Source organism: Equus quagga, chromosome 12 (assembly GCF_021613505.1).
Source record: "Equus quagga isolate Etosha38 chromosome 12, UCLA_HA_Equagga_1.0, whole genome shotgun sequence".
Lineage (NCBI taxonomy): Eukaryota > Metazoa > Chordata > Mammalia > Perissodactyla > Equidae > Equus > Equus quagga.
The window spans coordinates 47,267,928-47,295,415 of record NC_060278.1 but is presented as its reverse complement, the minus strand read 5'-3'; the positions used below and the strand labels follow the sequence as shown (position 1 = coordinate 47,295,415).

The window sequence follows — 27,488 nt, the reverse complement described above, 5'->3', positions numbered from 1 at the left end:
GCAGGGATGATTATAAGTTTGAGGGTGGCTCTGTCATTCTCCTGCTAGGCAAGTTCTGTCAGCTTTTGGAGGCTCAATGTTCTCATTTATAAGATGGGGGTAATACTATCTCATAAGAGTAATGGGAGAATTAAATCAATTAAGATACCATATAAAGCACATGAGAGGATGCCCGGTTAAATGGTAAATGCACAATAAAGATCAGCTTTTACAATGTGAAAGATAAACATAAGTTTTACGTATTGATGACACCATGGCTCACATTAATAATGGCAATCTTGAGAGAGAATCTCAAGATAGGTTGCTGCCCTACCGAACAGCTGGAAGACAGAAACCTCCAAAAATTGCTAACGCTTACTGAGGACTTTCTGTGTGCCAGACACTTTTCCTAGTACTTTACAGGGGTTAACTCATTCATAATCGTATGAAGTGGGTACCATTGTTATTCCAATGAAAGATGAGGGAATAGAGGCTTAGGTTCAGGTATTTCCCTAGGTCATCACAGCTAGGGAGTGGGTTGATCCAGAGTTCAAACCCATAGTCTAGGTCCAGAGCTGTGATATAAAGCATCTTTCAAAATATAGTTCCCTCAAGAAAGATGGCATCTTCTAGACCAACTGGTATGTTGCTAGTAATTTGTTACCAGTAATAAAGTCCTCATGTCTGCCGATTATTTTCTTTTTAATTTAAATGAGTGTGCAGGCACTTATAATGGCACAGTTCTTATTCACCAACATTCTGATTTCCCTTCTAACGTAGGAAAGAAAACAGTGCAATTCAAACTAAGGCTCTGGGAACTGCTTGTAGCCCTGGGCTCATCTGTGGTACATGCACATCACACCACCTGCAGCAGCATCTTTGTCATCACCACCACCACCGTTATCATCACCACCATCATATTACTACTTATTGATCACTTTATGCCAGGCATGTGGTAACTCTTCACATAAGTTTTGTTTTGTATGTGTGTGTGTGCATGCACATGTGAGAGGAAGATTGGCCCTGAGTTAACATCTGTTACCAATCTTCCTCTTTTCACTTGAGGAAGATTGTCGCCAAGCTAACATCTGTGCCAACCTTCCTCTATTTTAGGTGGGATGCTGCCACAGTGTGGCTTGATGAGTGGTGCTAGGTCCGTGCCTAGGATCCAAACCCGCAAATCCCAGGCCACCAAAGCAGAGCGTGCGAACTTAACCACTACACAACCGGGCTGGCGCACATACATTTTCTTTATGTGTACAAGAGAAGAAAATATTGAAAGCCATTGAGCTACACCACTCCAGATGCATACTTAAAAGCCTTGTCTCATAATCCAACCATACATGACTCCACCACCGACCTTGAAAAGGGAAGAGGAATGGCAATAACATTTACTGATATCTATCTTGTGTCAAGCACTGGAGTAGGCACTTCACATATGTAATCTTACTTCATGCTCACAATAAGCCTAAAATACAAGCCTTATATTTATTTCTTAGTTATATTTATTGATTAGTTATTTTAATCTCAATTTTACAGTGAAGGGAACCACAGGTCAGAATGGTTCAGTATCTTTCCCAAGGATCACAGAGTTCATAAATTATGGCTTCAGGGTTAGAACCAGACCTATAGGATACTTTTCAGCAATCCTTTGAGGAGAGTCTTACCATTTCCTAAGCCGGATTTTTTCCACTGTGATATAAACTCTCTCTTTTGCAGTCTATTCACTAGAAGGTAGGAGCTTTCAAAAGAGTGCTGGCTTAGGAGCCACAAATCCCAAGTTCAAGCCCTAGTTTTACACATAAGTTGTGTGACTTTGGACGTGTTCTCCATCCATATAAATGAATAGTTTCCAGCTTTAATTTCTACACTCTGATCTCCTTAGAAATAGATAGCAGATACCCACTGTCACCCCTATGCTATCAATTCTATTCACAGGCTTTCTCTCTGCCCTTGGAAGAGAAGATTATGGGGAAAGGCCCACTGCCTTAGTGTGCCTATTGACCAGACTATCAGACAAGGGTGGTTAAGGAGAAGGTTGGCTGGGAAGTGTGAGAAAGTCATCCACCTTACAGCTGTCCAGGCCTGAACAATACCATGGATAAACAAGAGACCCTCTCTAGAGAGTTCTGCTGGCACCTTGTCTTCATTCCTTTCCGAAAAAAAAAAGTCGTATCCTTGTGAAGAATGTATTGCCTTCCACATGTAACTGCCAAAAACCCAACTGTACGCAAAATCCATCTGACAAAATCCTTTAACTGCTTTGATTCAGTTCTTAAAGGAGATTAGTTGTCGGAAGGTCACAGAGAAGCCATCCTACTGCACGTTGCAGCTTGGGGTTTCAAAGCTTTCACTACTAAGGGAATCTCCGTGCTCGATGCCCCTTCCCTCCATGCCGCTTAATCAATGAATCAACAAATAGTTACTGAGCAAGGCTTCCCTGGGGTCTGCAGGTCACTTCAGACGTGCCTCTCCAGTTCAATAGCAGGAAAAAGAAAAGCAGATTTTTCTGACTCCTCTTAAAGTTTCCATTTATAAAACCAGGGCCGACATAAAAAGACCGTGGGTCTCCTGTCCCTGTTTTCCTCTTCCCTTAACCCCTCTGGTTCACAAAGGAAAAGAAAACACTATATAGCTGAGAGAATATATAAGAGCTAAAAGGAAGGAAGAAAGGAAGGCTAGAAGGAAGGAGGGAAGGGATGAAGGAAGAGAGGAAAAAAGGAAATAAGGAAGAACGGGAGGGAGGTAGGAAAGGAAGAAGGGAGGGAGGAAAGAAGGAGGGAGGGAGAGAGGAAGAAAGGAAGGATAGGAAGGAAGGCAGGAAAGAAGGGAGGAAGGAAGGAAGGAAGGAAGAAAGGATGGAAGGGTGGAAGGTAGGAGGGAAGGAGGGAAGGGAGGAAGGAAGGAAAGAGGGGAGGGGGAGAGAAGGAGAGAAGGAAGGAGGGAGGAGGGAAGGGAAGAAGAGATGAAAGGAAGGAAGGAAGGAAGGGAGGAAGGAAGGAGAGAGAGAATCAGATGCTTAGATTTCAAAGGTGGAAGGACATAGCAAACCTGGAGACCATCCTCTCAAGAAATGTCTCTTTGGTCACATATAACTTCCATGTTTACTAGCCTGTTAATTATCACTGCTCTTTAGCATATATGATAGTCTTTGAGAACAACCAGTAATCACTAGTTTTAAGCTTTTAGGATTGATGTCATTACGGATGTCTTAGACCTTTAAGTGTCCCTCTGCTCTCAACTCGAACAATAGGATTATAGATGAAATGTGCATGTTGCCTCAATACCCACAGTATCAGAATTCCCAAATACAAAAAAACTTATTTTTCCTAAATAATCTGCATGAAAATGAAAAAATATACAGTAATAAAATACTACTTTTGGCTTTTAGTATATGTTATATAAAACGCTACATTATGCTAGAAATTGAATGGCCATCTCCCAGGCAATGACAAGTGACTGCAGTGGACAAATGTCACTGGAACAGAACCAACCTAGGATGTGAATATTGTCTTTCTCTAACCTAACCCTTAGAGCAGGATTCTACTTAACTGTATGTTTCCTCAATCAGAAATGACAGTGAAACCAGCAACAGTTTATTAAGCACTTACTATATGCCAGCCATGGTGTGAGATACTTCTTATGCATTATCTCACTTAACCCTTTCACCTACCCATTGGTGTGCATTATTACCCTCAATCTACAGATGAGGATGTGGAAGCTGAGAGAGGTGAAGTCACTCTGCTCAAAACCTTAAGTACGGTGAGGTCCAGAGCAAAGACTCCAACCCAGGTCTGACTCTAAGGATTGGGCTCCTAAATGCTGTGTAACTGACACTTTATTCCTGTTCTCCAACTTGGAGAATCAAGGCCAGGAAAAGTTAAAATAATGTGTTTTATGACGATTTACCCAAAACCTCACTTGGACTTCGTGTTCCCATATCAGCTTCAAATGGCTTCTTCCCCCCCCACAAAATGAAACTAGAGTTTCTTCTTTCATTTCTTTTTGATAAATAAAGCTAATATTAGACTATCAAATAGACCATGAGGCCACAACTAACCAGAACATTCTTAAGAATTCTTCCATCGCAGCATGCAGCAAGACACTCCAACATCTTTAAAAAGTTTAATTTAGAAAAGAAAAAGCTTAAATATAAGTACTCTGTTAACACTTACAGATGTCAACAAAGAGTTTGCTAGATAAAACTCTTGAGTGTATACAGAGGGGGCTGATGCTCTTACGGCTTACTGAGCTTTTAAATTATAATCCCTATGCTTTTTTCATGTGCTGGTTGGGTCTATCGTGGCAGAGATATTAATAGGAAAATAAACACCTGAAATTCTATTATTCAGTATGCCATCTATGAATGTACAATTATGCATCTATTCAGAAGCATCTGTATGTTAAAAGGAGGTAAAATATAAACACATCATTATCTTTTGTTCCAAGACGATGCAATTATTTATGCCATCTGTGTGTCGAAGGTGGTGTGGCTCAGGAGACCAGTTCAGGTCTGTTTCACCTTGAGATACAACACGCTTAGAGCCAGACCTTTGCTTAAAGTGCCTGTGGTTCTCTGAGCTCCTTCAATTCCTACACACTGGGTACCAACTAGGTTCACCCTCCCAGTCTAGATTCTGTGTGTCCATTTTTTCCCCAACTTTGAAAACTAGAGTTTCCTCTTTCATTTCCTTTTACTAAGCATAGCTGATATCAGTACACCAAACACCATGAGGTTAGCACTTAACACAGGTACAATTTGTTAACATTTCTTGGCTGAAGGCAAATTTATGAATACAATCATTTTCACATATGGAAACCATCTCTATCAGAGACATGCAAATAGCATTGTAAAACCTGGTCCTTGTAGAACTCAGCAAAGGTCTGCGTGGATGCAAACCTTGAGGTTAAGTATAGCGCTTCTCCGAGTATCTGCCTGTGCTCATTACCATATTGCAGAAGTTGCTTCTAATGCAAATAGTTTTCAGAAAGACCGGGGTTACGAAATAATTCAGAGATTTTGGAAGGGAGAGAAAAGACAGTGGCATCATGTAAAAGCTAAAAAACAAAATTAGCTATTCGTCTCCTATCAAAGCTTGAGGACTTCTAGCACAGAATCAGCATGACCTTCCATGAAGGAAGCCCTGGAATATACAGATTTCCTTTTGGTTTCTAAAATAAAGGTACTTACCGGTGAAAATCCACAAGTCACCACACTTTGCCCAGAATCACACTGGCCACCCTTCTCCATGGAAGCAGAGAGTGGGACCTGCTAAGTTTGTGGAGATACCTACTTGGGTTGGTTAGAAATAGGTGAGGGGGAGGAAGGGGGAGAAAAGAAAGGCTTTCCCTTTAAAACTGAACAGAAGCTGGTACCAGATCACATGACCTTTTACCGTAATTTCTATTAAAATCATTTCATGTCTGGTTGCCTCTGCTCTCCTGGCTCATTTGTATTGTTTACAACAAGTCATTGCACTGGCAGTTAGTGGTGGCTGAATCCATGGTTACCCGCTTCACATTCACTAGTTAAATGGAATGCAGCTCTGCTGTGGGGTTCAGGGAGCAAGCTCTTAAGAAACCACAATCCAGCCATCAATCAGGCTAATCTGAGAGAAATTAATCTTATAAATATAAGTATTGGTGCATATTAAAAATTGATAGAAAAGGGGCATGGGCTTTTCTTAGTTGGAGTTGCAAAAGTGGACAAGCTGAGATTTGACTTAGAGACTCAGAATGTTCGTCTGTGGTCTCCATCTGACAGCCATTCAAGTTGTGCATCTAAAAAGCTTTCCAAGATAATACGACCACCCTTTAAAGCAAATTCACCGCCCCCCCACCCCCAAAATCTGGTGAGCATTTATTTTACCTGAATGTTCTTAGGATCTAAAGAGTACCCAAATACAGATTTAACCAGTCTGCAACCCCAGCAAAGTAACTTAAACAGATACATGCAAGACAGTAAAACACCAAACAGACAGCACTGGGTAGAATTCAATTAAGACAAAACCTCAGTGGAATGCTCTTTACCAGTAAATTAAAACTGCAAACTAATATGTCTTATTAAGAGCACAAACAGTACAAATTCTTTCTATTGTCCATGAATTTATGTGGTTAATTCTTTCAAAACATTCCCCACAGCAAACTTGTTTCTCAAGATGGACATGACCAACAATTATAATTCCTAATAAAAATTTAGAAGTTTTATAGTTTAATGCCCACGATCATTGTCCCACAAGTCACGCCAAAATGCTAAATGAGAGCAGCAAATAGTTAAAGCTAACATATTACAACCCCATCTACTGCAAAGTCACTGTATCAGAAGCTAGAATTGATTTGTTTCCTCAGAACGAATTGAAAATGAATGTAACATAACGTCGGAAAAATTCCTCCTGCACTGCTAATCGGATATTGTATAATGGTTGATTGCAGCTCTGCCCTGTGCTATTGCTGCCTAAATCATACATACTTACACGTTCTGGGTTCTTCCAAGAGTTTGGTGCAGTTTCAAGGACAAATGTCTTAAGGGAGCCTCTCTACTGTGCAGCAGAGAGCCTAGCTCGGATCTGATGACAAGAGCACAGTGCTAAATCTGACAACAGAAGCAAACTTCCTGCGTGGAGAGGAGATCTTGGAAAGTCTGAGGGTTAAAAAGGCTGCTTGAAATGTGCTGGTTGATTTGCTCCCTGGTTGTGTATACACAGTAGCAGCCTGATCTGTGTTTGCAGCCCTGCAGAAAGGAACCTTTACTGAAAACCAATGGCATCACATTTCAGCGGCGCTGGTGCCAAGTGCTGGAGAGCACAGCAACCTTTGACAACTTCACACAATTCAACCCAGCAGACTCACCGCAGGTCAGGCAGGAGTGTGGAAAGTGTCTCCCCACCGGCTTTCATCTCGAGTGTGTTAGCGCAGCTCCCGGGAAACCAAACATTGTTACCGACCGGACTCGGACAACGGTGTAAGGTATTCCCTGGACTTATCTTAAACACGATCTCTACCTCCGCTGTCCTGACCTACCATCGACTATATGTTCACAGAATTTAAAAAATGAATCCCAATTTTTAAAATATGTTTCCCTCTGTTTCTTATATAAACCTTCAAAGCCACGGGGTGTTACTAATCCTGTGTTGAGTATTTAAGACTCCTCTGACGTTCCTCGTAAATATACGGAGGAAAAAAAAATACAGGGTTGGGTGGTCTGGTCCCTATATTCTGTATTCTGCCTCCAAATTCAGAGGCTGGAGTTTTAAAATGATTGTTTTGGTGGGGACTATTTTATTACTGTTCATTATAAACTGGCCGTGTCTATAGAACTTTATTCCAGCTGAACCTACTACTATAATGAGGCTATAAGGATAGTAGGAACAGGCAAGCATGGAAGAACATGGAACATGCTGTTGGAGAGTGGAATCACCTTCTTTAACACCCGTTCTATGGAAGAGAATGGAAATTCCAGACCTTGCCAACTCTAAGAGGAAAAGTTGAGAGCGCATAAGAAAGAGGGGATGGGGGGCGCTCCTGGTTGCTGTAACAAACTTAATCCAAATTGTTGGTTAACTACTTCATCATCTACGTGCTCCTCACTGCCCTCCTCCCCCTTCTGTCCCTATGACAAGTGTAGATTATAGCCTAGTTTATAGTCTGTTCTATGGTATTTTCTCACTATTTGTATTTTACTTCAAAGGGCAGAAATAAGAAGTGACAGTTTCACAAAAGGCCGTGTTAAATGTGTCAGGCAGCAAGGGAAGTGTTGCCGGACTTATCTGAAAGCCCGCCCAGGAGCTGCCTGGGCAACTGGTGAATCATCCAAGGCCTTCACTTTTCATTTCGGCCACACTATTGTTCAGATGCAATGATAATTCTCTTACGTTGGAGAGCCCACATAATGTAAGTCTGGGCTCAGGTACCAGAGAGGGTTAGCTTCCTCTCCTGACTCCACTACTTTCTATCTGCATGAGGTTAGGAGTTGGTTAAAATCTCTGAATTCCTGTTTCCTTATCCATGAAATGGAGACAATATATCTGCCATACACGATTATCTGAAGATGTAAAGAATAACCTATGTCAAGGGTTTACCCCTGTGCCTGGCAGGCATGCATTTATACACATTTACTGCATCCCCTCTCAGAACCAGACACAGTGCCAGAAACGGGGGGTACAAAGTCAACAGAGACAGGGACCCCACGCTCAAGGGAAGTGCTGCCAGTGCTAGATCTTTCCTCCTTCCTTCCCGTAATTTGCATAGTCTCTAGCAAAAAGCACTAAAACACTTTCAAATACTTTGTCTCATAACAATCCTATGAGATAAAGGAAACGATGCCCAATTTGCAAATGGGAAAACTACAGCTTAAAGAGGTGAGGGTCACACAGCTAGTAAATGGCAGCCCGAACGTCAACTCCAGTTCTGATTCTGTCGCATACTCTTTAGAGGATACGTATGAATTTGGCATGGAGCATTCATTTTCTGCACAATTCTATATTGTGCTATCTTAATAGCATCATGTGTGTATATGGTACTAGGTAAAGCTGTGTAAGTCCCATTAAGAGAGAGACTGTATCTTGAACTTCCTTTGTACTCTCTGACAGACCTAGCATCATACTAAACATATAACGTGTTTAATAAATTTTCCTAAATTTAAAAGAAACTCAAGCTCAATTTTACCACCTATAGTCAACCTAATAGGGAGCTACAACTCCTCAACAAATAATGGTTTGGAGGTTATTTGTGGCCTTCCAGGGCTCATGGTACATCTCCAATAACTGCCAAATAATTAGATGCATGTCAAAGTTTTTAACATTGATTCATGATAAAACCACCCAAAGACTGTTTTCTTCATTTGTTTAGCACTTATTCTGTACATGGAGGGCCTAAAGAATTTTGGTAAGAGCGACTAAATATTTACTTTTAAATTCAAATTTGATCCCAAGACATCTCTTGATTTCTAGGTTCACTTCAGTTTCTAGGCTTACCAGCTCACCAAGTGTAGAATTCCACCATTGATCATTATCTTGTGAATCAGAGCAGAGCATATGGTCAACGTCAGGTAGAAACAAAGCAGAGTTTTGGATCTCCTTTATAAAAATACATTGTCTGCACAAACAACCCAAATTTCCTGAATAATTATGGAACTACTGCTTCATTTTATGCTTTGAAATGTAGTCCATTTCTGATGGAAAAATTGGCTAGACATTTGTCAATGAATCATACATAAAAATGGAAATATTCTTGAAAGAGACCGGTATAGAATCTAGAACTTGGAGTTCAACTGATGTATTACATTAATTAGTTCTCTTATATCCTGGAAATCTTTTTTTAAAATAGAACTTATATCATTATTTATAAGTATTCACTGCCAAGCAATGATTCCTTCAGCCTTAACAAAAATCCAGGAACTTTAGATTAATATCAATGTCATGGCAAAAGTGTAAATGATAGGCAGTGTTTGAGACAAAGAAAACAATTATTGAATACATTGTTTTTGTTTCCAAAGTCATTCACTTGTTTATTTAGACAAGCTGTGGCCATCTGTAAGGGAAAGTAAATATGCTCCTCACGTACTGGCATCACATACGTTAGAATTGCCAAGCTTGCTACATTCAACTGGCCAGCTGCATACTATTTCCTGCTTCCTCCCTAAAGAAAGTAATATGTGAAATACCTACCACAATTCCTGGACCACAGTGGACAAGAAACATGCCTACCAAAGACCACTCTGGAGCTGAACAAATTGGCCTAGGACTTGCTCAGACCTGGTCAGGATGGAGAACTGGTCGACCCAGTGACTTTTCCTCAACACCTAAAACTAAACATATACCCATGAGTCTCACTTAGCTCTCATAACCATCTTGGAAGAAGATGCTTTTAGTATTCACATTTTTCCATATAAGACAAAATCAGAAAATTTAATAATTTCACAAGATCATACAGGCAGTAAGTGACCCAGCAAATATTTCAAAATGGCTGCTCTAACTCTAATTCTAAAGATTTTACACAGAACTAACATACAATACTTTCCCTTCAGGAAGAGTGTGCACACATTAGTTTCCCCCTTTTTCCTTTTGGTTTCTCATTCCACAGATCACTTCAGTGCAGACCAGATACTCTTTCACACACACACACACACACACATACATACATACACACTCATGCACATGCCTCTCTCTTCTATCTTCAGCTGCCTCCCATATTTTCTTCTCTCACATCTTGGCCAATTATTTCAGGGAATAATTTTTTTGCTCCAGCTTTCCTCACTCTCCTGCTTTTCAATGAATTTGTGTGTCAAAAAACAAATCTCATTTATGCACCCCTATGTTCATTGCAGCATTATGCACAATAGCCAAGATGTGGAAGCAACCCAAGTACCCATCAACTGGTGAATGGATAAAGAAGATGTGGTATATATACACAATGGAATACTACTTAGCCATAAAAAAAGACAAAATTGTGCCATTTGCAACAACATGGATAGACCTTGAGGTTATTATGCTAAGCTAAATAAGTCAGACAGAGAAAGACAACTACTTATATGTGGAACTCACTCATATGTGGAAGATAAACACACACATGGATAAGGACAACAGATTAGTGACTACCACAGAGGAAGGGGATGGGGGGAGAGTGAAAGGTGAAAAGGGACGCATATGTACGGGGATGGACAAAAACTAGACTATTGGTGGTGAACACAGAGCGGTCTATATAGAAACTGATATATAATAAGGTACACCTGAAATTACACAATGTTCTAAGCCCATATGACCTCAATAAAATAATTTTAAAAAGATCTCATCACAGGTGATAAACTTAGAAGTGGTGCTAATGTTACACTATTCCTAGGGAAAGACAAACTGCATCTTTTGCAACCAGCCTCTAAAAATCCTGAAAGTTTCTAAACATCCCTTTCAGATACTCTGCAATAGTTTCCATCTATCTTTTTAACTTCCAGTTATATGTGCATTCTCTTAAACATCAACTCTCCAGAGTCTAGATAAATGATAAACTATCATTCAATTTTATGGCTTTTATGTTATGTTTATCACTTGTATCATAATAGAACTGTTTCTCACATTTTTTTCCACCCTTGATATACAATATTTCACTCCAATAAGTAACATAGGCTTTTACGGTCTAACCTAGGACAGTAATCAACCTTTAAGCTTGTTTCCTGTGGGAAAAAAATGTGTGTTTTGTATATCTAATAACTGATCTACAAATGAGAAATTTTAATGTGAACTTGAGTGTCTAAATTCCATGAGGCTTTCATTTCAAACTACTGAACTCATTTACTACTCCACATACTAATATTTCTAGTCATGGCATAAGGCCATACTTAAGTAAATAATTAGTTTATAGAACAGAAATAAACAGGAGTACAGTTAATTGGTTGATTCATTATTAATCAATCACTTAATTCGGAATCACAGGGGCCATGTAAGTTGAAGAGCATTAAGTTGAACCCCTTCATTTTAGAAATAAAGAAACAAAGACCCACTGTTCTCCAATGAAGATGGGTAACCAGATCATCTTATAAACTCTTCTTAGGACCATTCTGACTGATCCTCAGCTAAAGATCAATGTTCAGTAATATACACATTAGGCAAAAAGAGCAAATTTCTATCTCTGAAGGTGATAGATCCAAAGGCTCATCAAATATTATGTCCCATTTCTGCAACCTTAGGAAAATAAATGTTCCCACTAAATAGAAAATGAATTTCTAATAACTGAATTAAACTGTTCATCTCAATAGCCAACTTAGGATTTCTCTCCACACATAATAACTTGGAAAAATATATAGCCTGTGTTTACTATAGCACGATAGCCACAGTCTCTAAGAAGAGCTATAACTCGCTAACAATTTTCCTGATTTATGTTTGAAAACATACAGGGCATGAAATGATTTCTGCAACCTTACATTTTCCTCAAGAACACTGGTAGGCAGAAGATATATTCCAAAAATCATGTTGGATTGCTGGTTATGGCTCCTTTTTTAATAGAAATGTGTGATAAGCAATTATACGTGCTCGACCAAAAAAAAAAAGTCATCAGATTTTTTCCTCCATTAAGAGAGGAAAGGAGAAAAAAGGAAGCAAGGAAGAGAAGGAGGAAAAAAAGAAGGAAGGGAGGGAGGAAACTCTGATAAAAGAATATTTTCATATAATGTTTGCATTGTAAAAAGCGATTGCCTTTTTAAGTGAGAAAGGGCAATATATATTCTTCTAAAGAACAGCTTATGGATAACGTATGGTTATAAGCTATAACTCTATACAAATGTTAGTTATTCTCGTTCTTAGTATTTAACATATATGAAAATTTGCCTTATAATCTATAATTGTGCTAATAAAAACAGGTATTCACAAATATAAATTATATTGGTCATAAAATCAGCCTTATTAATCTAATATATCTTAGAGTGAAACCTAATTTAAATGGGCCACTCTGGTAACACAGATATCTGGAAACACTGTTTATCCTACTGCAAAGTATCTATCAGAACAGGAATACAAAAGTTTTGCTAGGCTTCATATAAAGTTAGCATTCTGAAGTTAAATCTTCAAAACAGTAAAAAAAATCACTATTTCAGATATGCATATTTGCCCAGTTAAAAAAAATTAATTTGTAGAAGAGAAGTAAGATAAGTATATTCCTTAATTAGTATCCTTTATAAAGTTCTATCTAGGTTACTTATTTTAGTTGATGTGCCATCGGAAACAGCCATAAGCAGCCATAAGTAAATAAAATATCTTTGAATTGCCAGTGTCTTGCCCTTTATCACAGGGATTCCAAACACATTGAACCCCCTTTTGTGGTAATTATGATCATTCCCTTGTTTAAATGAACAAAGCATCCTTCATAATAGAAATATAAACAGAGGCCTGATTTAAAAGTACCAATGATTCGTCTTCTCAACTACAGGTGTGATCAAGCATAATGGTATAAATACACCATAAATATCGGTGCATGGTGTACACATTGGAGGGAGTATGGGAGGTAAGATTGACACCCAATTCAATGGAGGAGGTAAGCTAAGAGAATAGTGTCCTTGCACAGTTGGAACTCACCAGAGTTGAGTAAATGAATGGTATCTAATCTCTAAGAAAAAGAAAACATCCCTAGCTACGTGATAACGACACACAGGGTCTTAATACTATCACAAGGTATACTTCAGGAATTGAAAGATTCGCAAAGATTTTTCCAGCTACCTGAATCTGAAGATCCGAAACCATAAAGCAGTGTATCTGCATTCTATTCCAAAAGACGGTATTACTTTCTGCAGTCATATCTTAAAAGAAGACCCCACAGCATCTGTCTGGCTCTCCTTCTTGGCCACCACCCCCATTGATTCCAACACAAAGTACGATTATAAATTAGGTTCAAACTAATCAAAAGAACATCGTTCCAGAGAAAGATCCTTAAGCTCTCCAATAGCACCGCATCCACCCCATCCTCCAGCAGGAGAGAGTGAGGAGCACACAGAACTTATTTATCATTCTCTGCTCTGATTCCTAAGGCACATTTACTCTACCGGGATGGAAATGCAAACCAAAAAACTGAATTGCAAAGTCGTGTTCTTTCACAGCTTTAAAAAACTGACAACAAAGTGACAAGAGAAAATTTCTTTGTTTGCACAAGAGGCCCCAGTACATTATTTTGACTTTCTAAAGATATTGTAAATGAATAAAAAAATCACAATATTACGAAACTTGGTAATCGTTACTTCCAAATGACAGATTCTATTGTTCATGCAGAAATTTTCAGTTGGTTTTCTCATACCAGTGGTTCAATTGAAAGATTTACCAACTGCTCCCTAGAGAAAATGGAAGATCTGCATTTAAATGGAGATATGTTTCCAAATGCACCGTACCTAGAAGGCAGATACTGTCAAGGTTTCTTAGTGAGAATAACTCAAATTGTATTAGGTACATTTTGATGCTGTAGCTATCTCCATTTCATAGGGCTCGGTCTGTTTCCATAACATTCTTTTTCCTCTGTGCATTCTTTGTAATATTGGTCCCAAGAAGTTAAAATTAAACCTTGCTGCATTGCACAGCCCACACACTAACAACAAACAATTACTACTGTACGTATCATTTGTGATGTGTACAGAAAAAGACCACAGAAGATAGGTTGGCCAGAAATGTTAAATAATTGAAAACTATAATGACCTAACAGAGTAGTAAGCTTAGTTTACAATGCAGCCAATTTAAAGCCATAAAAATACTGTGTAAAAATTTTATCTTGTGGTTGACCATTACATAGCCTATCTATTATTCAAAAGCATCTCAACAGTGTTTTTCTTCATTAATGTGGCTTTTGGCATTTCCCTCAAAATCCTTCTGTTCCCCTAGTTTTCCAACAATTTTGAAACATATACAAAATTCTTGCCTTATATCATAAATTCCCCTAACCAGGATGATGAGATCTTCAGTGACTGAAACCAATTTCATAGGTCAATCTTTAAGGGATAATTTCACTTTCTCAGTAGGATTTGTTTTGCATTTAACAGAGTCGAGGACGCAAGACATTAAAAAATAATAAAACAGGACTACTGCTACTTGTATTGACACATCTGTAAACAAAAGGAACACCTCGTAAATAACCCCCTTTTCTGTGACACACTAATCCAAGGATTTGTCTGTGTTACAAAATGTCATAAGGCACCAGGAAAGTTGGGCCCTGAGTGTTCGGCTAAGGTGCATAGCATGTCTGTGAAGGAGAAAAAACAGACACTTAAGATCAATTTCAAACATAAGCCCATTACCTCTGGTAGGCTCTTGCTAAAATTCTGGCTGTAACCAAAATGTCCCTGTAAGCAAGGTTACTGAGAACAACCCCAGAGATGTTTTCCAGGACCACTTTCTCTCCCAGCCCTTCAGCTGTCTGCATAGTTAGCTCTACCTTATCTTGCTGCCCTGCCACTCGCATGCTGATTCAAATTCAGAACTCAAAATGAAAGATGAAATATCTCGAAGATCACTTAATATAGAAATACTGTGGCAGTAATAAGAGGTACTCAGGAGGAGATGGGAACAGGTACTCTCTTGGCAACCTTTTAATTTCTGGAAAAATTGCACAGAACAAACTGAGCGGCACACACATGGAAACCTAATCGATTGATCTGCTCTATTCTGTTAAAGCAATACCCATCAGAAAGGCTCCTTGCTCCTTTCACAATTCCCCTTAAAGAAGACCAGGAGGTTTCAGTACAAACCATGCACCAAGACTTAAATGCTATTTTGATTTATTAAAGAAATAAATGATCTTTTACCTACTTTCATCACCCCAGTCAATGGACGGTTTTATGTGCTAAATGATACCATTCTCAATATACCCACTTCTAATTCTACGTAACACGAGTTTAAAGAGTTATGAGAATTGTTTTAGTAAAAGTAACAAAGCCATGCATCTCAGACACATCTATGTTTGAGACATCAACTAGGCCAGTTTCGCCATATACTTGACTCTTTTCGTATTTGAAGGAAAAGAAGCCCCATCCATGTCACTTCATCCCCATCAATGTTTTCCTGTATCTTCTTTCTGTAAGCTGTTCCTCAGCTCGGATTTGAGAACTGTTTAAATTTCCCTCTCTTTCCCACAATGACAGAACTGTTTCTCAGGTTGGTTAATTCATTTCGATACCATCAAATCTACTGGACAGGAAAAGAAAAAGAACTCTGACCCCACTCCCCACTCACATTCTCCTGCCTTCCGCTCGCTCGAGGGCATTTCTTCCTCTTCTCTCTTGCCTGCTGCTTCTGAATTTGGGCATTTGCCAAACACACTCCCCTATTTGGTCTTTGGACAGCGTGAGAAACAAAGGAGAGTTTCTCTTCAAAATCAGACCAAGTCATTCAGCTGCTCCAAAACACTTCAAAACATCTGCAGGTCACTGATCTTGACTTAAAGTATTAAGCAGGAGGGTTTTGAAAGTAGTAGGAGGTCATATGCGGACCTAACAGTTTCTCTTAACTCACATGCTGAGAATTTTTTTCTTTTTTTTTTTTTTAAGGGAGAGAGAAGGTGCTATTTTCAACACTGCTCTCTGGTTTACGTTAGCAAAATCATTTGCTTTCTGTATGTGTCTGTGTCTTATTGTACGGCCGCTGGTTCTGGTACTACGACAGAAACACAGCAAACGTGTTTCCCTGGCTGAAGCAGACCCATGTGGAAATTCACAACACAACCGAAGCAAGCACAATAAATAAACGCATACATAATCATTCCACAGCACTGAGGGTGGAGGGGGTTTCTCCAGGCCCTTCCGGACTCTTCTAGAATTGCTCAATAAGAACCCGAAAGGGGGAGGGGGTGCAGCTAGGAAAAGGTTTCCAAAGGAAGAGAAGGGGAGGAGAGGAGATTTGCCCTCTGTGTCTTTCTCTCTAGGGGGTCTCCCATCACCAAACATGGGGGGGGTTGGCAGAGTGGGGGAACCGCTGTCCTGCAGATGCTTCTGACAAGACTTGAGGGATAGAAGGGGGTAGGTGGTTTGAAATACTTAAATGATGGCCGGGTGACCTCTGTGTAACTTCAGAGACTCCCTCGGGAAGGTGAACGGGTTGGGGAGACAGGAGGGAACGAGGCGTAGAGGACGGGAGGGAGACCCCTAGGACGACAGCAGCAGCAATCACAGAAGGATTTTCCAGCCCATGACAGCAGTCCTCAACTCCTGACACCACCCCCTCCCCCATAACCCCTTCCCCTATCCCCTCGCCCCAGAAGACCCCAGGACTCTCCCCAACCCCTCCCGGTCCCAGTGCCCCAACTCTGCCCTCACTCTTCGCCACTTTCCCAAGCCCTGAAGTCTCTCTCCAGGAAGGGGGGAGGGGAGAGGTGTTTAAAAAACAAATCTCACTGAAATCAGAATTTATCCGTGTCTCTAGCACACACGCTGACAGTTTTGCAGTCATGGTAAAGGCAAGTCTACCCGAGGTGGACAGGACTTATGGTTGTGTTATTGGCGGGGGCGGGGGGGGGGGGGGGGGGGGGGGGTGGCACCTTTTTTTTTTTTTTTCAAGAGACTCTAAACAAGTGAAGGGGGAAGGGGGTGGCAATAGAGATTTCCACCAGGACTGCAAATCGAGAATGCCCCCGATGCAAATGTCTGTCTCCAGACGTTGATGAGAAGGATTTGGACCAGTTACCTTGGCAGGGTCACAACTGCAGCAGGTTAAGCAGGTGAGTCGTCGGGGATTTTAAAGAAGCCGAAGCCGGGTTCTTGGGCTAGGAAAGTCTACAAAACCCCCATGCAGGAACATTGCACATCTTACACACGCCTCCTTTCGCTGGGCTCCCGCGACCTCAGCAGGCGAGGGGGTGCTGGCCGGCCCGCCGCTGGCAAGGGCACGGCCACCCGCTCTGCCCCCGCGGGCGCGGGGCCGGCCTGGCCCCCGGGGTCCGCGTCCCGAGCGGCTGGGGACTCACCGAGCCGGGCTGCGAGGGGCAGAGGGGCGCCCGCGGCTAGCCGGAGCGCCGAGGCGCCTCCCTTTTCTCTTGGTAGCGTCGGTCCGCACTCCCTGTGACCCAGGACGTCATGATGCCTGTCTGTTTTCTCAATGATAACTTGGCAGAAGAAGCGAGAGGCTGCCAGGTTCTCCTCGGGTGGTTACGTGGTATGTGCACGTTTCTGTCTGCATGCATTTCTCTCTTTCTCTTTTGCAAAATAAATCTATTTTTTGCAAAAAAAAAAAAAAAAAAAGTGCCCGGCACTGTCAGGATGTGATTGCATTATTGCGTTGGCATAATTGACGCCTCTGGGTGTGTAGATCTGTGTGTATGTGCGTGTGCTTTTTTTTTCCCCTTTAAATCTGGCTGCTCCTGCCGCCGCCGCAGCCACTGCAAACGGAAACCAAGGCTGCATTCATCTTTTGTCTTTCATTTTACCTTCAGGGTGACATTCAGTGCCAACTGCTCCCTTTTGACCATCGCCCATCCCCGCCTGGGCCAAATAAATTTTAAAAACGTGGGGGGAGGGGAAGGAAGAGCCCCTCGGCCCCAAGGCTGGGGTATCCATTCCTTTGACTAGCGGACCCCAAATCTCCCCAACCCACCTCCCACCCCTAAAAAAGCATTCTCCCTTCTACCCACCGGGCCCAGGCACAGAATCGGCACCAAGACGGCCAGGAGCATCCACCCGGGGCCGGACACTCATGCTCGCCGCCCACTCTTGCTGACTTGCATCTCTCAGTTGCCTTCCCAGTGTGTAGGCCTCTCACAACTGGTGCTATTTTTGTCTCCCAGAGATGTTCTTTAAAGCCTTTTAAAAATGGGGAGGGGGCAGGGAAGAAAAAGAGAGAGCCAGAAAGAGAAAGAAGGAAAAGCCCAAGCTGGGATTTCAGGGTCTCTGCAGACACATCACGAAATTTGGGGGTCTCCTGGCATCTCCCCCACTAGGGGAGTTGGAAAGGGCAGAAAGGATAACTGGCTTTTATCTGAATTCTTCTACAACAGCAGGAAAACTTTTTTTTATAGAAAAATATTATTGCTGGTTATTCACTGTATTTGTCATTTTGTTAATGATATTTTTTAGAATCAGTAGGAAAAGTCTCAAGAATAACCCTTAATATTTATTTCTGCAAATATGAGAATGTCTTTTAGATGGTGTGGCCACAGGACAGGTAAAGCTGAGACCATGTCTTTTTACAATATTTAGTTTGTGTTTATTTATACGTACGTTGGTATGTCTCATGTAGCTTCAATTAATCATAATATTGTGTATATTAATCACTATGTGTGTGTTACTGAAAAATAAATATCTACCGCCAGGTCTGGCAAATACTTTGCCTTGTTTAATCACTAGTTCCCCATTTGGCGTAGAAGAATGGAGTTTGGAATTTTTTTCCCCAAGCCTCTTGTTGACCTTGGTCACCATCATGTATTGGTAAAGTCACTGTTCCTCCTGATTCCAAATTCCTAAAGGATGACAGCAGAAGCTGAGGTTGCAAAAAAATACAGCATGGACAGGAGTGTCTCAGATCTGAACAGCAAAGCCGATTGGGAGAAAAACTTTTGAATTTATCCCAGAGGATTGGCGGCTGCTGTAGGTTTAAAAATAGTTTACCTATTTGAGAGCTTGGCTAAGTTTAATGAAAATAGCAAGTAACTTGTTCGGTCTTTTCTCTTTAGAGTCACAGACCAAGAATCACTAGCAAATTCCATAGGCAAGACATTGTAATTATGCGAAGATCAGACGAACAGAATAGGAGAAGAGACTGGCTAAGGCAAACCTAAGAAGGTCGCAGGACTATTGAGTAGTAGACACATTCCGAAACCTGAACAATGCCTCGCCACTCTTAACGATTGGACGTGGCTCTCTGGCTCTCCTTGGAATGCCAGAAGGATGAAATGGTGCAGACTTGTCCAGGGCTTAGAAGGTACCAGTGTCAAAGATGACTCTTAAGAAAGGTAAGGGCCTCTTCAAAACTCAAGTAGGCATCATCTTTCGAAGTGACGGGTAACTTTTCCCGAACTATCCAAGAGAAGCTCGTTAATATTCAATCAACCAACCTGGTTCTCCAGATTTTTTACTTATTAACCTCAAAACCGGACCCTTAGAGACCCACGGCAAAGAGGAAGAACCATAACAATTTGACTAACTTTAATCCCTTGAAATCCAATTTTTTTTTTTTTCAGACAAATGCCTTCCATGCTGTTTGTCACCAATCCACATGCCAGTGCAGGCAGCCAAGTGATTTCCTTCCCCAGGGGTGAGACGTTTGAGCGACTAGCAAAGTGCTGGAGTAGAGTGTTCAAGTTCTCTGGAGGTTTGAATAGATCCTTTCTAAGGCCAGACTCTCTCAATCAAATTAGGCCTAAGAACGGCTCTCTGTTGTTTATCCCAGTTCAAACTCCTCGGACTGCTTTCAAGCCTTTATTTTCTGTTTTCACCCGAAATATAACAGTTAATATTGTTGTAGCATGTTCGGTTTCACTGCCCAAGCGAACCAAAGGGCGTAAAAACGCTTACTAAGGTGGATGGAACACACAGACGGCACTGTTCTAAACTTGACTTGTGCTGAGACTTTGTAAATCTAATTAAATCTTCCCAAGAACAAATGAGAGAGGGAGTCTTGGTATTCTCGTTTTCCTTAAGGAAATGGACGCACAGAGAAGTTAAGTAATTTGCCCAAAACTACACAGCTGGGATTCCAATTCAAGTGGCTCGAGTCCCCACTCTCAAGCTCTCTGCCTACCTATTCAACTTTCTTTCCAATGACTCAAATCATGCACCTGTGGTTTAGTCAGGCTGCTCACCCACTGCCCATCTCACACAGTCTGTACTCCTACTCTAATGTCAGTGCCCAAACATTCAATGCCCTTTTCTGCCTTATTGTTATTCAACTTCTACCCATTGGTCAAAGCGAGGCTCAAATCCTTCGTCACCCACAAAGCCGTTATTTACTCCTCTTGGGTGTGTTGATCATTCTATCTCTGTTCCACAGTGTTCACTCCTACATATGACATCACTGTTCTTGAACTGTTCCTGGGGATGATTTTTTAATTTCTTCTTCACCTCTCAATTCCTTTCTGACAGAATTATGTTGGTTTTTTGTTTTGGGTTTTTTTTTTGTTTTTTTGTCTCTTCCGGTTTGCCTAACATAGGGTCACGAATAGCACCGGCTCTCATTAAATGGCTTCTGAGGCACTGATGGACACGAAACTGCCTTTGGAGACTAGCAGGCCCATTTTCAATTTGAAAGAAATTGAAAGTTTTATGTAGCCAAAGTTTTATCCTTTTAACTAGAGAAACTGCAAGCCTATTTCTCCATATTTCAGACAGACCCTACAGAACACCAAGAAAGATCAAAGGTGACATTATTTCATTGGAAAAGCATATTTTCATGAGGTAGAACTTAATGAGAGTGTGTTCCCGGGGAAGGAGGGTGAACACATGTATAACTGTAGTATTTGGAAAACAACTGTAAACTAAATCCTTATGACATTTTTAGCAGTTACAAGCCTTTATCTTCTATGTTTTGAGTTTTCTCAGCGTCAAGAAATTAATTTTTCTGCTTAAAAAGAGAGAAAAATTGGGGCTGGCCTGGTAGTGTAGTGGTTACGTTCCTGCGCTCCACTTCAGTGGCCCAGGGTTCATGAGTTTGGATCCTGGGCACAGACCTACATACCACTCATCAAGCCATGCTGTGGTGGCATCCCACATACAAAATAGAGGAAGACTGGCACAGATGTTAGCTCAGGAACAATCTTCTTCACCAAAAAAAAAAGGGGGGGGGGGGGACCAGTGGTCAGAAGACCTGTGATCTTATTTTTTGGATCTCCTACTGATCAACTGTGTGTGACGTCTTGCAAATTACTTAATCATTTTGGGCCTCAGTTTCCTTCTTGCACAAGGAGAGATTTACCCAAATTGCAAGGTTCCTGCAGCTCTAAGCTTCTACAAGTCTGAAACAGGAGATAAGAAAGAAGGAGGGAGAGAGAGGGTGCAGCCTAGTAAAACTGGTTTCTTTTTTCTTTTTTGGAGGATACAAAAAATATGCTGTTGAGCTGAGGTTAAGTTAACAAAGATCATATTCTAATTCCCAAGTATAGTTAAGTATAGCTCAGAAAAACATCCGTACGCAAAAATAAGTTCAAACTTACCTTTTCCAAGATGGTCCCCTTAATATGAGATTAAATGATGACAAACTGAGTGTACTAGTAGCACACCATATCAGCCAAAACGTCATGAGTCACCATTCATGCTTGCCTACAACTTACTTTCTTTCTAGCACTATCAGATTGTTGTCCAGACCTAATTTGACATGAATGGATCCAACCGTTTCGGCCTGGATGCCTTAGACTCATGTGTAGCTTGAATTAAATCATGAAGTTAGTTCAAGGACACAGGTCTATGATGAAGAGACCTGGGGGTTAAAACCAGAATGGGACCTCGTACATATTTCCTGATATAACTAACTTTGAGCAAGCTTCTGTGCCCCTTTCTCTATTTATCCTTATGCATTGAATACTCTAACTCATCAACCTTCTCACCAGGTCTTTGTTAGGAGAAAATGAAATAGCAGAAGGGAATGCACTTGAACAATACAGCAAAATATTATCATGGCAGTGTGCTTCCTTCACACCAGAGTTGTGTTTGTAAAAATTTTGCGAACTTAGTAGGGCATATGGAAGCAAGAATTCAGGTCTCCTGGCTGAGAATCTAAGTTGATTTCTACTACGTCTTGCTAGTTATAAGACGTCACAAAGGCCTGCAGCTAACTAAGGGTGGAATCAGGATGACTGTGCAGATCAATTGCCCTGTCGCCGTCCACACTCAAAAGACACGGTACAGACTGTGGGAAAGTATTACAGCAACTAAAATCAAGTAGGACCACGTTCATTACAACATTTATTTAAAATAGAAATGTATACCATGCCTCTGACATAAAAGAATGAAAACAATTTCATAGAAGGCAGAGATCCTCAACTCAGATTGCATGATAGCTCTAGGGATCCATGAATAAATTAAGAAACTCTTAAAGTTGTAGGCAAAATGTGTGCGTGTGTGCACTGTTCTCAAGAGAAGACCCATAACTTTCAGCACATTCTCAGAAGGGTTCATGACTCCAAAAAGGTTAAGAACCACTGATGTAAGAATAGTTTATTTTAAAACTGATCTTAAAGAGAAGGACACATTCATTCAAGCCAAATGTCATGGTGAATACAACATGGATAGCATGCAATAATCATCAGTATTCAGAATGATGGCCTTGAGACACAATAAAAGCCTCAATCAGCAAAGAAATTTATTTTCCAGGTATTTTACTTAACTGACACAGGAGAATGTACCAGCCTTTTAGAAAGATTTGAATATCGAATGAAAGGAAGAAGAGGTTTCTGGTTTTGTTTAAGCTGGCTGGATAATTCTCTGTGTGCTAAAAAAGGCAGACTGGTGTGAGAAATACTCATTGTTTCGGGGAGCAGAGTTAAGGTCCACTATAGCTGTAAGCTGGCAAAGGATGGGGTCCCAGAGCAGAATTATAGCACAGAGGTGGCAAGGAGAGACTGGAGGGATATTTGGCAGGAAACTGGAATCAATAGACTTTAGTGTCTAGCTTGGGCAACTGAATTAACGATCGGATGTTAAAGAGGTACAAATAAAGGCCATGTTAAGAAAATAATGAATTTGGTTTGGGATATGTTAGGTTTAAAGGCCTGTGGAACAGCCAGCATCCCCTGGCGCTGGAAAAGATTTAGAAGAGATCTGTGGCCAGGGAAATTTATTTGGGAATCATTAGTGAATTGGCAGTGACTTCGGCTAGTAATAAAGATGGGAAAGAAATTATGAATGTAAATGATTTAGGAACATCTGAAATAAAATTGCATTTATTCGAATAAAATCTAATTTGTGAAATATGAAATTATATAACAGCCAAGGCAAAATAGAGTAAGTGATTTTAGATATTTATAGACCCCTGTATTTGCACCAGAAATTTCCAACTAGAACTATACATCTCAAATTTTATTTTACACCTGAGGTTTTCTGGAGTTCTTTCATTTCAAAGCTCTATTTTCCATATGAGATTGTGCATTCACCGCCTGGGTTCAGAAGGGAGGAAGAATTCTCCTTGGCAACCAGGTTCAACTGGAAAAAATCATCAAGATGTCACCCGATGCCACAAGTCACTGACTATGTTCTCAGCTATGTGGCCCTGCCAGTTGCTGAACCAGCAGAGGAAACTCAGTGCCATGGAAAGAACACAAAACTTGGAGTCAGAACAGTTGAGCATGAGTCTAATTTCTCTCTCTTCCTGCTTTTGCGACCCAGGGAAAGTCATGCAACTTCTTACAACCTGGATTTCCTCTTGAATAGATGCCCTACCATCCTCAGGGAGTGATCCTGCGAGCACTGGTGTTTAGGTGATCACCAAAAGGATGGCATGAGTGAGCCCAGCCCCAAGCTTCAAAGGTCACCTCCTTGATGAACTCTTCCCGGATGCAGCGTCCCACCCTCCTCCCTGTGACTGCCCAGTGGGGTCCATCACTCTTTTCTCTCTGTCCCCATCAACATACTTTTAGGACTGCTCTTATCATACTTCACTTTAATTATATCAGTATGTCAGTCTTTGCTGCTCAGCGGTAAATGCCTTTAGAGTAACCGATGTTTTCGTGATCTTTTTCCTCCTAGTGCCTAGCACACAGTAGGTTCTCCACAAATGTTAAATGCATTAGAATCAGAGGAGAGCATCCGCCTGCATCTGTTCCTATTCCAGGAAAATTCTTTAGCTAATCTGGGAAATGAAAACAGCAGGGCCAGCCTTACTGATAGCCCAGAGCTTATATGGTATGTGTGTTTTACTTAGAAGGGGCTTTTCTCTAGTAAAACTCCCACAGTTACTGTTATTATGCCATCTTAAGTGTACAGTTCTGATCAGGAAATAAAGTATGTCATTTCCCAATCATATTTAGGCTTAAAATGCAAATCCTCCCCTCCCTCCAAAAAAAGGTTAACACTGACTTCATTTGACATGATATATAAATGCTGGATACCAGCTTTTGCTGGAAAGCTAAGGAGAGGAAAATGAAGAAGGTGAGAGAGGACACTGTGACCTAAAGGGAGGTTGAGTGGCTGCCACAGGGTGGTAGAAAGAACCCAGAAAACACAACTGAATGTCCCGTTTCAAATTCCTGAAGAATGATCTTAAGCTCTCTATGATGAGTTATTGCATCTTTCAATGAAATTATAATATTTGAGTATCAGGGTTCTTGGGAGGATTAAATGAGATAATGCACATGAAGGCAAAAAGAGACAGCTGATCAACACTAATTCTGTGCCCTCCCTTTCTTCCTTCTTGCCTGTTTACCTTCCCAGAAGGAAAGAAAATCAAATTCATCGATCTGTAACCACCATCAACTTGTACACTTTTCTCTTGGCCAGGCTGCTAAAAAAAGAGGATCACAGGGATTAGCTATGTCAGTGGTCTCCCAACCTTGCCACCCACTGGAATCCCTTGGAAAACTTTGAAAACTCCTGATGCTCAAGTGACATCCTATAGCAGTTAAGTCAGAATGTCTGACGGTTGGAGCCAGGTGACGGGAATTTTTTTGAAAACCCCAAGTTATTCTAGGGTGCACCAGAGTTTGGGAACCACTGGCTAAGGCAGAGAAACAAGCCTGTGGCCCTTTCATTTAGCTGATTGGAGCCTGATGCTAATAAGGCCTGAGTTTGGGATTCTGGTCCAGAACAGGGCAGCTCTTTAGTCTTTCACAGACCCAGGATGCTCACTTCTTCTCCTTCAGCCCCCTTGGGTGCAAGCTCCTTATAAAGGAACCTTAGACAAGGTAATAACAGTGGACTGACTCGTCCCAAGTACCAAAAAGGCAAATAAAAAGTACCTAAGATACCTGTATTTGTACTACCTTACAACGCAGGAGGTACTTTCACACCTTATTTAATCTTCAAAACAACTTGCAGAGTCGCCATTATTACGTCCAATTGATAGATGATAAAACTAAAAGTAAAAAATGCTCAACTTGCTCAGGGACAAGGGGAAGATTCAGGTCTCACACTTGGGTCCAGGGTTCCAGAACAGAAGCACTTTCCCTGGACCATTCTGCCTCAGCAGCCATACTGAATATCGGTCAGCAGGGTCAGACCCACATTTGAAGGCTGCCTCGGAGCTATGCTCTAGCTGCTCTGGCATGTGAGGGAGGAAGGAAAATATTGTTAAAAATGTTTGAGTTAAACAAGTTTCTTTCCAGCAGGCCTTTTCAAATTACTTAATATGCTAAAATCACTATAAATCTCTAAAAATGATTATTTCCAAACATGGAACAATGAATCGCTTTTTAAGCTGAGCATTTCTCAGGGCTAATGTCCCTTGAAACGCCATTCAATAAAAGCTGCCACGACTTTCCTTACCTCCTTTAAGACTTAATGTTTGAGTGTCACCCTCTCAGAAAGGACCCCCCAGAGCACATAATTTAAAACTGAAACCCCACTTTGTCCCCACTGCAGTCCTCCCCACCTGCTTTCCTCTTGTTTCACCCCAAAGCCCTGGCACCTTGTAAGAGACTTCATAATTTTCTGTTTTTGTTTATTATCTGCCTCCTCCTTTATGACTGTACACTTTATAAAGGCAGGGCATTTTCTAGCTGGTTTTTTTTTTTCCATGATGATATTTCCAGTACCTAGAAGGGTACCTGGCCCTAGGTAGGTGTTCAATAAATACGTGTTGAAGGTACGAATGAGAGGCCAAAGAGAAATGTGCCGTGGAAGAAATTCAAAATAAAAGTATCTTCTCCACGGTTAGGGTTCCTTTAAAGATATCTTTTCTAATTCTTAGTTATCCCTTACAATGATCTAATGAAGTGGATATGATTCCTACTTTATAGAAAAATAAAATGAGAATTAAACCAATTAGACCTGTAAGCAGAGCAAAAAAATTGGTTAAGCAAAAAGATGGTTAAACTAGAATTGATTCTTTTTAATTTTCTGTGTAATTATTTTGGGATAAAGTATATGGTAGATGTTTCCAACAGTATCTGTGAAACCTAATGTAAGTGTAGATAGCCATGAATTAATTACACCGAGGCCTAAGGCACCAGGCCAGGAACTATTTTCCATCTACCAAAACCAAGATATAAAAATTCAGCAGACCCCTGATAGAACTATGTTAATCATTGCCTGGATTCAGATTCGCCATAGGTCAAATCACCTTTTGAGGAATGTTCTATAGAATTCTACTAGAAGTCAGCCGGTAGCACAGGTCTTACCTGGGTCCTCCCCTGTCATTTCACAAAGGCCCCGCCATATAATAACAATGCTTAGCATCACTGTGGAGCTGTTCTCTGTAAAGGTCAAAGTGCCGTGAACAATTCAAATCTAAGCAGAGAGGATGATGGTCCATGGAGCTCAGAAAATGACCCAATTGACCAATGCCTCTCCAAACACAGAGAGTAACAACGAAGTGGAGAATACTTAGTAATAATGACAGATGAAGGCTCTGCTTCTCTATGTTATCCTTTTTATCTAGAAAAATTAAAAAATTACATTTATGAAGCGAGACTCCTTCAGTAATGAAAGTGGTATTTATTAAACACGCTAGAAACTACAAATGTAAATGAGCATTTCCCGACAAAACAGTCACTTGGGGAGGCGATGTGATTACCATAGCGATCCTGTGATTGCTCTCAACATTTTGGGAATTCCTCTTTTCAAATCACCTTCCTAGCTGGTTTAGAACTCACACAAGAAAACCTTTATGCCTGCATTTTATGTGACAAAAATACATTCCGACCCTAGGCGATCTTGGTTGGTCAGTGTAGTGGGTAACAAACTGGCAGCCCATCGGAATCTCCCAGGCATTTACGAAAGACACAGCGTGCCAGGCTGACCCCGACTCGCTGTCAGCAGTGGGAACTAGGAGTCTGTTTTTGAGCAACCATCCCAGATGATTCTGATGCATCCAGTTTTCTTTGTGCACTTGGGTTTGAGAGCCCTGCTACCAGGACAGTCTCAGCCAATGAACCTTCTTCTAGTTTACAGCCACAAAGTCTGAACCTTTAACATCCAA

The 27,488-nt window shown here is 41.0% G+C and overlaps 1 protein-coding gene across 14 annotated transcripts in view; it reads right to left on the bottom strand.

Moving 5' to 3' along the window:
- The window catches only part of ESRRG (estrogen related receptor gamma), a 599,908-nt gene that overhangs the window by 535,500 nt on the left and 36,920 nt on the right, over nt 1-27,488 (bottom strand). Inside the window, exon 1 of one of the 14 annotated variants that reach the window (XM_046680128.1) lies at nt 18,061-18,147. The exons of 9 other annotated variants lie outside the window; for them this stretch is intronic. The gene's annotated coding sequence lies outside the window, so the exon portion shown is untranslated. Of the gene's footprint in view, nt 1-6,452; nt 6,552-17,117; nt 17,355-17,397; nt 17,414-18,060; nt 18,148-27,488 lie in introns of those variants that run through there. 4 more of the 14 variants (XM_046680130.1, XM_046680126.1, XM_046680127.1 and 1 more) reach the window with 4 other exon arrangements.